A 10,000-nucleotide genomic window follows, 5' to 3' on the forward strand; every position below is an offset into this window, starting at 1 on the left:
GCCATAAAAAGTGTAATGATGTAAATCTAAGTGAATATAATATTAGTCTTTTACATGTTTCAGTCATTTGACTGCGGCCATACTGGAGCACCGCCTTTAGTCGAGCAAATCGACCCCAGGACTTATTCTTTGTAAGCCTAGTATTTATTCTATCGGTCTATTTTGCCGAACTGCTAAGTTACGGGGACATAAACACACCAGCATCAGTTGTCAAGCGATGTTGGGAGAACAAAGAGAGACACACAATCACACACATATACATACATACATACATACATATATATATATATATATATATATATATATATATATATATATATATATATATATATATATATATATATATATATATGTCCTCCTGGGGCTAAAAGCAACAGTAACATCCACCCCTAGGGGTCAGCCACACTTAAGTGGCAATATACTACACTTTATCGTGCAGTTACTGTTAATACTTCATTTAGAGAATTAACATTGCTTCATTTAGAGAATTAACACCTTTTCGATATCAGTGAAGAATTTCACTGGAAAAGTAGATATAAGATTGCCAAGATTTTGTCTCTCTCATCAAAGATCAGTGGCTATCGAACGCCGACGAAGGGAAATAACCCTGAAACCCGGGTCCGTTCGTGCTACAGATCATGATGGGAGGGATAACTTCTCTTGGCAAACAGGACACAGTAGTGTGTCGATAAGCCAGCTGGAGGAGATGTCCTCCTGGGGCTAAAAGCAACAGTAACATCCACCCCTAGGGGTCAGCCACACTTAAGTGGCAATATACTACACTTTATATATATATATATATATATATATATATATATATATATATATATATATACATATATACGACGGGCTTCTTTCAGTTTCCGTCTACCAAATCCACTCACAAGGCATTGGTCGGCCCGAGGCTATAGAAGGAGACACTTGCCCAAGGTGCCACGCAGTGGGACTGATCCAAGAACCATGTGGTTGGTAAGCAAGCTTCTTACTACACAGCCACTCCTGCGCCTATTATTCACGAATAATAATAAGTTCTGATATCTTTTATGTTCACCCCACTCGTATTTACATTCAAGCATGTATATATATATATATATATATATACATACATACGCACACATATATATTGGGTGTTGATGTAGAAAACATACATTTATAAATTTTAACGAACAAAGAAACAAAGACAAAGAACATCGTGATGATGTGATAAATTAGTGGAGAATACAGGAATGCTGTGTTAGGTTTTGTGTTGAGTGTATGAATTTCATTTTGATTCATAACAGGTGTTTTCGAACAATGCAAAACATGGACTGTCTGAACAGGAGGAAGAACGACGTTAACGATGATGATGATGGTGAGGATGATGATGGTGAGGATGATGATGGTGAGGATGATGATGGTGAGGATGATGATGGTGAGGATGATGATGGTGAGGATGATGATGGTGAGGATGATGATGGTGAGGATGATGATGGTGAGGATGATGATGGTGAGGATGATGATGGTGAGGATGATGATGGTGAGGATGATGATGGTGAGGGTGATGATGGTGAGGGTGATGATGGTGAGGGTGATGATGGTGAGGATGATGATGGTGAGGATGATGATGGTGAGGATGATGATGGTGAGGGTGATGATGGTGAGGATGATGATGGTGAGGATGATGATGGTGAGGATGATGATGGTGAGGATGATGATGGTGAGGATGATGATGGTGAGGATGATGATGGTGAGGATGATGATGGTGAGGATGATGATGGTGAGGATGATGATGGTGAGGATGATGATGGTGAGGATGATAATGGTGAGGATGATGATGGTGAGGATGATGATGGTGAGGATGATGATGGTGAGGGTGATGATGGTGAGGATGATGATGGTGAGGATGATGATGGTGAGGGTGATGATGGTGAGGATGATGATGGTGAGGATGGTGATGGTGAGGATGATGATGGTGAGGATGATGATGGTGAGGATGATGATGGTGAGGATGATGATGGTGAGGATGATGATGGTGAGGATGGTGATGGTGAGGATGGTGATGGTGAGGAAGATGATGGTGAGGATGATGATGGTGAGGATGATGATGGTGATGATGATGATGGTGAGGATGATGATGGTGAGGATGATGATGGTGAGGATGATGATGGTGAGGATGATGATGGTGAGGATGATGATGGTGAGGATGATGATGGTGAGGATGATGATGGTGAGGATGATGATGGTGAGGATGATGATGGTGAGGATGATAATGGTGAGGATGATGATGGTGAGGATGATGATGGTGAGGATGATGATGGTGAGGGTGATGATGGTGAGGATGATGATGGTGAGGATGATGATGGTGAGGGTGATGATGGTGAGGATGATGATGGTGAGGATGGTGATGGTGAGGATGATGATGGTGAGGATGATGATGGTGAGGATGATGATGGTGAGGATGATGATGGTGAGGATGATGATGGTGAGGTTGATGATGGTGAGGATGATGATGGTGATGATGATGGTGAGGATGATGATGGTGAGGATGATGATGGTGAGGATGATGATGGTGAGGATGATGATGGTGAGGATGATGATGGTGAGGATGATGATGGTGAGGATGATGATGGTGAGGGTGATGATGGTGAGGATGATGATGGTGAGGATGATGATGGTGATGATGATGATGGTGAGGATGATGATGGTGAGGATGATGATGGTGAGGATGATGATGGTGAGGATGATGATGGTGAGGATGATGATGGTGAGGATGGTGATGGTGAGGATGGTGATGGTGAGGATGATGATGGTGAGGATGATGATGGTGAGGATGATGATGGTGAGGATGATGATGGTGAGGATGGTGATGGTGAGGATGATGATGGTGAGGATGATGATGGTGAGGATGATGATGGTGAGGGTGATGATGGTGAGGGTGATGATGGTGAGGGTGATGATGGTGAGGATGATGATGGTGAGGATGATGATGGTGATGATGATGATGGTGAGGATGATGATGGTGATGATGATGATGGTGAGGATGATGATGGTGATGATGATGATGGTGAGGATGATGATGGTGAGGATGGTGATGGTGAGGATGGTGATGGTGAGGATGATGATGGTGAGGATGATGATGGTGAGGATGATGATGGTGAGGATGATGATGGTGAGGATGATGATGGTGAGGATGATGATGGTGAGGATGATGATGGTGAGGATGATGATGGTGAGGATGATGATGGTGAGGATGATGATGGTGAGGATGATGATGGTGAGGATGATGATGGTGAGGATGATAATGGTGAGGATGATGATGGTGAGGATGATGATGGTGAGGATGATGATGGTGAGGATGATGATGGTGAGGATGATGATGGTGAGGATGATGATAATGGTAGTGGTGGTAATGATCATGGATAATGATGAGGATAATGATAATGATGGATGATGATAATGATAATGGTGGTGATGATGATGATGCTGATGGTGGTGGTAGTGGTGGTGGTGGTGGTGGTGGTGGTATGATGATGAATATGTATATGTTTACGATGACTGTGATGATGATGATGACGGTGATGATAATGATAGTGGTGGTGGTGATGATAGTGATGATAATGGTGATGATGAGGAAGATGATGAATATGATGATGATGAATATGATGATGATGATGAATACGATGACGATGATGGTGATGATGATGAGAATGATGATGATTATGTTGTTTATGATAATGATGAGTATGATGGTGATGACAAAGATGGTGGTGCTGATAATGATGATGATGATGCAATAATTCAATCAACAACTGAAAAAAAGATAAAATAGAGAAGAAGAATATCCAATAAAAAAAATTACTTCTAGATTGAATATTTCTCTTAATGGTGTGTCTTTTGCTATAAAAGGATGATTCAATGAAACAGAGTCTAATCACGATAGAAAACGATCATGTAGACCAAATTCCACTTCAAAATGTCAAGACCAATACATCAAACTCACAAGTCTTAGAAATAACGCTTAACAAAAACTTACAGCAAACCTTAATTAAGCAATTAGGTCACCTGTATCAGTCGCAAATAGTGGAACAAAGGTTTCTTGATGCAGGATTAAAACGTCGATGTGCTGCTAGAAGGCTTTTATTAAGGCCTAGTAACAAAATAAAGAGATTAGCCTGGGCAAAAACAAAAACAAAATGCAGAAGGTACATCATAGACAATTGGGAAAGATTTCTTTGTACAGATGAACACAAATTTGAAATAGCTGTCTCACGAAGAACTGGTTTGTAAGGAGGAGATCTGGAGAGAGAATGACACCATTATACAGGGTGTCCACAAAGTCTGGGTATATGGAGTAAATAAAATCATAACATAAACAATTACATATAAGAAATAATAATTTCTTAAAGTATGTGTTAATCCCCCATGTGGGTACATGGAGTAAATAAAATCATAACATAAACAATTAAATATAAGAAATAATAATCTCTTTAGGTATGTGTGAATCCCCATGTACTCAGACTTTGTGGACACCCTGTAGTATAGTTACAACAGTTAAGCATGGAGGCGGATCGTTATTTGTGTGGGAATATTTTGCTGGTGATTAAGTGGGGGGTTGTTATAAGGTTGTCGGTATAATCTTTTTTACTCTAGGCACAAGACCCGAAATTTTGGGGGGAGGCGGCCAATTGATTAAATGGACTTCAGTACGCAACTGGTACTTATTTAATCTACCACAAAAGGATAAAAGGTAAAGTCGACCTCGGCGGAATTTGAACTCAGAACGTAAAGACAAACGAAATACCACTAAGCATTTCGGCGGGCGTGCTAACGTTTCCTATTTCTTTATTGCCCACAAGGGGCTAAAAATAGAGGGGACAATCAAGGGATTAAGTCAATTACATCGACCCTAGTGCGTAATTGGTACTTAATTTATCGACCCCGAAATGCAAAGTCGACATCGGTGGAATTTGAACTCAGAACGTAACGGCAGAAGAAATACCGTTAAGCCTTTCGCCCGGCGAGCTAACGTTATTAGTATCATGAACCGTTAAAAAGGCACCATACCATTTTGCAGAGACAAGCACAGCTTAGTGGATCACGTCTGATCGATGAAAAATTTACGCTCGTGCTAGTTCATGGTTTCAAATTTTGGCACAAGACCAGCACTTTTCGCGGGAGGCGGGTTAATCGATTACATCGACCCCAGTACTTAACAGATACTTATTTTACCGTCCCCGAAATGATGAAAGGCAAATTCGAACTTATCAGAAGTTGAACCCAGAACGTTAAGACGGACCAAATGCCGCTAAGCATTTTGCCCGCCATAATTACTTGCCACCAAAAATAGATCTAAGCTCTGCATGCACCATTTTAAGACTAATATTCTTTAAATTATGAATTGGCTACGTAAGTCTTTCTGCTCCAATCCTATTCATATATTACGGGATGAATTGGACAGAACAGTTCATTCAAAGTTGCCAAGAAGTCTGGAATGAGCTAACCAGCACCGTTATCTAATATCACTAAGGCGGTGAACTGGCAGACAAAACACCTAGCGGAATTTCGTCCGCCTTTACGTTCTGAGTTCAAATTACGCCGAGGTCGACTTTGCTTTTTATCCTTTCAGGGTCGATAATATAAGTACCAGTTGAGTACTGGGTCGAAGCAATCTGCATATTCCCTTCCTTGAGATTGCTGGCCTTGTACCAAAATTAGAAACTAATATTTAATGTAACTAATCAATATATCACCCAACATATGTGACGCGATTATTGTAAAAACAGGTGGCTATCTTGAGGAGACAAATATATAATTATCATGTAGATATTTTATAATTTATCTTTGCAGAAATTATTTGTTGGTGAAAGAATATTATATAGTAATTCAATAATAGATGCTCACATTATGAATTTAATTACCTCTAATTCTGTAATTTTATGGTGTACCGAAACTTTCGAACGCTAGTGTATATACCTGTGTGTATGTATGATTATGCGTATATTTATATGCATGCACACAAACATATATATGTATATATATATATATATATATATATATATATATATATATATATATATATATATATATATATATATATGTCAGTGTGTGTATATATTTATAATGTGTGTGTGTGTGATGCAATTTATATATATATATGAATGTGTATCAATACACACTCATATGTACGCATACACACACTCACAAACATACGCTTACGTGCGTGTGCATAAAACAGCGTACGCATGTACCTGGACGTGTGCGTTTTCCTCTCAGTGTTTTTTCTATCACTCTCCTCTGTTTAACTGTAAAATCATGATTATCTTTCACTTAAAAGTGTGCAGATAATTTTGTGTATATATGTATGTATGCACGTGTGTGTGTTTAAGTGAACGTTTTCGCGTTTTACGTTTATCTGTATATGGTTTGTGTGACCAACAGGAAGAAAGACAACGAAGACGTAACGAAAGACATCGATGCATTGTAGCTTCGTATCTGTCAATTCCTTCAATCCAGTCAACGTGATTTATCGTTCTCCCTATGACGATAATTTCTCCCTAGTCCACCCCACACAATGTCCTCCGCCAGCAATAGAAAATAAAAACAAGAAGATGAAGAACAAAATGAAATAACTACATGACAAGGAACAGCAAAGCGATTTAATCGCTACAAGATGAGGAAGAGGATAAAGTAAGCTAATCTCCTTAGAGGTGTGAGACGGCTGTTGTAATCAGAAACAATGTTGAAACCTGTCCGTAACGTCATAGTAAATTTGAACACTGTAAGCGAACTCTACATACATCACAGTATGTCTTACTGATCGATGGAACTGTCTTTTGAGAACGGATTGCTGTATAAGTGCTATTGATTTCGATTTAGTTCCACAGAGAATTTAAGATTCTGCATCAGATTGTTTCTTTATATATTAAAATCAATTTGGAAAATCATCTGAGCCTACTGTTAAACTAAAACAAAATTTAATAATAGAGATTTTACCCTTGAGACAATAAATGTAATAACTTCAATTCCGTCGTGATTTATGGAATACACCGTTCTTTTGCCTTTTAAAAATTGATTTCTTCGAATTCCTAACCTCATTAACTTCGCCAAACAAAAAGAATAGAAAACGAACGTAGAAAAAAAACTTATACGAATACACAAAATATGAAAAAAAAAAAAAGTAATCACTAAGTATTTAACGAAACATAGCAATAAATGAACCAAAAAAACTAATAAAATCAAAATAAAGAGGCAATACATCATTTCGTTCGGTTTTCTCTCCGAGCGCTTTCAGGTGAAATAATTTATGATGAGGATTTCTAAATGAACATGTAGATGCTTCTTATTATTTCTATATACTGCAGTCAATGGTTCGGAAAATAACAAACAATTAAAATAGATGAGTTATGATACAAACAAATGAGAGTGTGGTTAGACCTTTTCATTGCTGAGGATATAGAAAATTGTAATATTCATGCATTTCCTAATGGCTTTAGTGGCATTCTATTCAACTGTTGTCGTGCCACTCGAAGATGAAAACTTATATGGTCTTTGCCAGTTTATGTTGGTGCTAACCATTCTATTCACGAGCTTCAGTTGTATGTACGACCAAGAATATCTATATTAAGTTGATTAAGCCGGATTATAGGCACCTGTTATTGGCACCCCACCCCCGCTCCTGATACTTTATTTATCAACCACAGAACAAAGGATTAAATTGACTTCGCTGGAATTTGAACAGAATTTACACTCAGCCATAAGGACAACCTATGTGTTCACAATGACTGCTATTTCGCTGAGTAATTGGCAGGCATGGAATACGAGTAAATTGGCTACTATAGACATTCCAAAAACTTTCGTAAATTCATCTTGCGTTTACCTGTTGCCATTCTCAATAATAATAGCTATCTCCATTTTACAAGATGAACACCAACCCACGGAGAAGGGCTTACGTGGTTGCTCGACTTTCTAGAAATAGCAGCCAAATCTGTCCAAATCACACCTTATTGTCTTAAATCGACTGTGACAAGGCCGGCCCTTTGAAATACAGGTACAACTCATTTTTGCCAGCTGAGTGGACTGGAACAACGTAAAATATAATGTCTTGCTCAAGGACACAACGCGTCGCCGGGAATAGAACTCACGACCTTACGATCGTGGGCCGAATACCGTAACCACTAAGCCTTCACGATCACTCAACACCTTATCATTAAATATATGTCTGATTAAAGGTAAAATGAAAAAGCTAGCAAAGTTGTGTAATTAAAAAGATTGCTTCGTACTGAAGTGTTTCACACTGCGTTGCATCGTGGGAAGGTTTGTTCTACTGTAGCCCAAACCGACTAATGCTTTCTGAGTGAATCTGGCTAAGGGAAACTGCATGGAAGCTCTTCACACGCGCACATACCTATATATATGTATATGAGTGTAAGTTTGAGCGTGTGATTGTGTTTGCCTTGCACGGCTTGGTAACTGGTATTGGTTTGTTTAAGTCCCTTTAGCTTAGTGGTTCGGCAAAAGACACCTCTAGAGTATATACTATAATTCAAATAGGGTGGGGAGGGGGGTGATTTGTTCGAGTAACCCTACAAAACAGTGCTGCAGCATAGCCTCAGTCCAACAACTGATCCAAATAAAACGGTAAAAGAGTATTACGCTTAAGGAAAATTTTCAGAGATGTGGTCTTCAAGACGGTCTAAAAGCTTTAACTGAAATAGTATGGTCACGTGTCTTTGAAAAGATCTTTCCCTATGGAATCGTGAAAAGGAAGAAAGAAACAAAGGCGGACAGATGAGAAGTGTTTCAGATTGCGTCAAGAAATAGATATATAAATCATTAGCGGAGACTCACGTTGAGGTACATGGTTTGCAAGAGGCAAAGAAGATTGGTGCCCAGTATGATATGATGGCGCCCCTACAACAAAATTCAACAGAAACGTAATTCCAAAGTAAGGAAGTAAGTATTGATATATTATCTTTTACCTGTTACTTAACTCAGCTTTTGGACTGCAGTCATGCTTCGGCGCCACATTGGTAGGTCTAGTCCAGGGATTCTCAACCGGGGTCCGTATCCATTCTGGTTGGTCATATAAGACTTTTGGGATTTCACGGATGCAATATAGTAAATTGGGGTCCACAGTAATTTTTCAGTGCCCATGAAAATGTGCTTCAGACTAGTAAAGTTTATGCGCAATAAATTGGTTATACGACCACAATGCACAAGATATTTTAATATTTTTTTATAGAATACCTAATAATATTTAATTATAAAAATGTAATTGGATTTTTTAAATATCGAATACCTAGTGGGGTCCACCTAAGTAAACTAGGAATCAAAGGGGTTCATAGGTAAAAATGGATGAGAAAACCCGGTCTAGTCGAACACATGAATCCTAAGCGATTAAATTCCGATCAGATTATGAGCGCATATACGAAATTAGTAGAAGCAGATTCGTATAACGAGCAATTGTTTTTTGTCTACAAATCATGACATCACAACCGTGTAGGTGCCGGGAGTGCGTATACGATCAGAACGTTACATGAAAAAAATTCATATAGCGAAACAGTTTTGTGAAGAAAATTATATACAGGAAACGAAGTGAAATAGGAAAAGAATAAACCACGAGAATAGTACGTACGCATATGAGTAGCTGGGAGAGAGTATACACACGGTTCGTTAATGTTCATGTACGCATATCATGTGCTTCGCAGATTTTCACATTTGATACAGAAAATAATATTTCTCATATTTTTTGATTAAAACGAAAGCATGAAGAAAGGAAAAGTGCGTGCGCGTGTGTGTGCTCGCGTGTGCACACACAATACATAGATATACTTATGCATTTACCATTCCTGGTTGGACAAATAAAACATCATTTCATGGCTTTATCTGGCGTTTGAGTGTGGTTTCCATACTCATGTAACGAACAATTCGGTGAACGAACAGGGCCCAGAACGTACTATGTTCGTATATAGAAACCTCACTGTGTTTTTCTTTTATAACTGGTACTTGTATCTACCTCTTT

Source organism: Octopus bimaculoides, chromosome 8 (genome assembly GCF_046866305.1).
Source record: "Octopus bimaculoides isolate indiv1 chromosome 8, ASM4686630v1, whole genome shotgun sequence".
NCBI classification, from domain to species: domain Eukaryota; kingdom Metazoa; phylum Mollusca; class Cephalopoda; order Octopoda; family Octopodidae; genus Octopus; species Octopus bimaculoides.